The sequence below is a fragment of the Trachymyrmex septentrionalis genome, unplaced genomic scaffold, assembly GCF_001594115.1.
Source record: "Trachymyrmex septentrionalis isolate Tsep2-gDNA-1 unplaced genomic scaffold, Tsep1.0 scaffold29, whole genome shotgun sequence".
Taxonomy (NCBI): Eukaryota; Metazoa; Arthropoda; class Insecta; order Hymenoptera; family Formicidae; genus Trachymyrmex; species Trachymyrmex septentrionalis.
In genome coordinates this window covers 1,862,623-1,865,918 of record NW_017305451.1, presented here as the reverse complement: position 1 = coordinate 1,865,918, position 3,296 = coordinate 1,862,623, and the positions used below count along the sequence as shown (strand labels likewise).

General features: G+C 39.0%; 1 non-coding gene across 1 annotated transcript; it reads left to right on the top strand.

Annotated features, from left to right (window-relative positions):
* The first annotated feature begins 1,892 nt into the window (after positions 1 to 1,892).
* On the top strand, positions 1,893 to 1,964 carry Trnaa-ugc. Its single transcript has one exon. It is a non-coding gene; the product is annotated as a tRNA-Ala (tRNA).
* The last annotated feature ends 1,332 nt before the right edge of the window (positions 1,965 to 3,296 follow it).

Below are 3,296 nucleotides of genomic sequence, written 5' to 3'. Positions count from 1 at the left end.
ATATATAATAGATTTTTATATATAGATAGATTTTTTTCATTTCTTGCAAAGAATATTTGTAAAGGTAAGAATAGTATATGCTATTTTCGTACATAGATTAATGATACACGATCGTTCGAGTACGTAATATGCAACGTAATATGCATAATGTAAGTTACGACATGTAAAGTTTGCTTGGAGCGCAGTCTCGGTTTGCCGAGACTGCTTTCGCAACATGCCCACAAAGTAATTAAGAATATATCAGCACGTTTATGAATCGTAGCTGCCGCATGAATGGTCGATAGCCGACAAGCGATAGAATCGTTTCGTCGCCCTTACTCCGTTAAGCATATCCACACCTTTCATATATCAAACGATATGTCATGCGCTGCAATTACTCGAACAATAGCGCTTTCGAGACACGCGTTTCTTCGTCAGTTAGAAACCGTTGAAACTGCAGTAATATTTCCAACGTCAGAATTTATTTGTTTTCGCGCGTTTTATTATTTTGCGAATGGTGGTTTCCAAGTAAACGCGCGAATTTCCAGAACATTTTAAGATGCCTCTATAAAGTCTGCAGTGAAATAATTCCTCATTATCTTTTAATGATAACAAAACACAGAAAACTACTTTAATACGCGACTGCTCACGCTAACTAGTAATTCTCGCTTAATTGAAATCAGACAGGTAATGAAATTAAATGAATTAAAATAGAACGATAATACGGCAGGCATTGCACACCGGTAAAATATTAATTACTGCTTTTTATCCGTTCATCTTGTCACATCAAATTATTTATTATCGTAGTTTATCTTAAAATGATTTATTCCTAAAATGGCTAATTCTTGAAATTAACTCATTCCCTCTTATTAAATTATGCTCTGCACTTGTTGAAAAAAATATTTAATATCAAACGTTGATATGTAACACACATAATAAGTCTTAGAGAGTATTTAGTCTGACCTCGTATTTATTCCAATCTTATAAATTTATAATCGTCTCTTTCTTTCTCCTTGTCCATTTCTATTTAAATCTGAGATCCATACAAATTTTTCCATTCTAATTTTCACATTTTATCTAGAATCTACAATGAAACGACCATCTCGAGATCGCGATTAAATATAACACTGGACTGTACTCTTAATGTGATATTAATGACTCTCATTGCATAAAATTTGATTACATTACAATTATACAATCATATATTAAACGTATGCGCGCTCGTCGCGATCGAAGATTACTTTCTCTCGTGTTATTTCCCCTTCGCTCCATTTATCGGCGCGTCTATCTCGTCATCATTCAATTCGCGCCGAGCCGATTCGCGAGGTTTAGAAATGCAAATTAAACGGGACAAGGAAAACACGACGGAGCATTATCGCCCGTCTGAAGTCGCTGAATGGAACGGAAGAGACGTGAGTGCGGGCGGACGACGCGCGCTCAGGATAAAAGTGCGATGGACGATAGATCTTCATTAGACTGCGACGGTGCATAAGTCACGCAACGGGGGGGCACGACTTTTAGCCACCCTTGTAATTCTCCAGCACGTATATAAGCACGCCTACCGCACGGATACATGATGACCGCGTGATCGGCACGAATAACTTCTTCGCCATCAAACAATTTAATCGATCGTCGTGTATTATAGAATATTTCTTATTTATTGTTATTTATGATATTTATTAAATGAAATATTTGGTCAAACCTGCTACAACAGAATGGAAATAGATGCAATGTTTGTCTAGAGGTATAATATTATGTATATAAATACTTTAGAAATGATCCTCTAGACAAATGTTTAATTATTTAATAAAATAATTAAGTAAAATATTTTTTTCTCAAACTTAAATTTATGCAAAATTAAATATAATTCATCGATTCCTTATCTCTATTCAGAAAGGCCGCACCAATAAATTGGGGATGTAGCTCAGTGGTAGAGCGTTCGCTTTGCATGTGAAAGGTCCCGGGTTCGATCCCCGGCATCTCCAATCTTTTGCTTTTTCATTTTTTTTTTTTTTTTTTTGGTTAATGTATGTATAAACGATAGATTCTTCTTTTGAGTTTGCTTACATTACATTTTTAATTTATTGTATACCATCTTTCTTATTTAGCACTTTAACAATCTGAAACAAGTAGCGTAGCGAATATAAAAGAATATTTATAAATAACACCTTGCTTCTCTTTTTTATATATTTTTATAATACGTACGTGATAGGTATCTTAACTTTTGGTAGCACGGAATAATATTTTCTCCAGTATTCTCGTAGCCTGTGTGGTCAATCAAATCTTTTTTTTTAAGAAACCTTACAACCGAGGTCCGTTAAATCTATCTACCGTCCGGCTATTTTACGTTTCACGAAGCCTGAAAATCTCCAAGTTCACGGAGTTTGTTAAGGTTTCGGCGTTTAATTTCCCCACAATATACCAGTCCGTCCACAATTGAGGCTTTCCGTTGTTTTTTTTTTCGGGCGTAGCGGAGCGCAAGTACGCGCGCCTTGAGTAAATTGGAACGCGCGTTTCTACGTTTTCCACGTTAAAAAAGAAGCACACGTGGCGTCGCGCAAATACAGGAAACGTTAAAAGTATCGGATGATTTATTACAGCGGGTATCGTACCGTAAGACAAACGCAAATGAGTAACGAGCGAGACTTCGAGCGGCAGTGGACGGCGTTTATTTTCTCGAATACTTACACGTGAAAAGAGCTAAATGCCGCGAGCGGCGGATTTAATAACTCGAGCGGTTCGGTGTACCACGATGAAAAGCCTTTTGTTCCGTACATTCGAAAACGAGGCAAACGAGTAAGAGTAGAAGGAGGAAGGTGAAGGAGGAAAGAGGAGGAAGAGAAATAGCCGGAATATCGAGATCGCGACAGAATAAAAAAGGGTAACTAGAATAAAAGAGGAGAGAGAGAGAGAGAGAGAGAGAGAGAGAGAGAGAAAGGGTGAGTTTGGTTGCCGATTGAGCGTGCGTAACTCGCCTCGATGGGTTTGTAGCAGGCTGCTCGCCTTCCAGACTGCATTCGAGCCGGTGGACGACGAGGGAGATGCATTACGAAGAGAGAGAGAGAGAGAGGGGGGGGGAGAGAGAGAGAGATGCATATGACTGCGGGATTGCATTGACTGCTGCGGAATAACGCGGTTTCGAAATCGTGTTCACGTTCATAATCCACTCTCATGCCGGGGACTGCATCCGGGCGACGCCCACACCACTTACACTCGTTGCAAGCGCAAGCTATGCACTTCTAGCCCGTAGGACACATTTATCGCTGATGCATTTATTGCCGATGCACTAAGGGAGTTGTCGGCGGCGTCTATTGTCA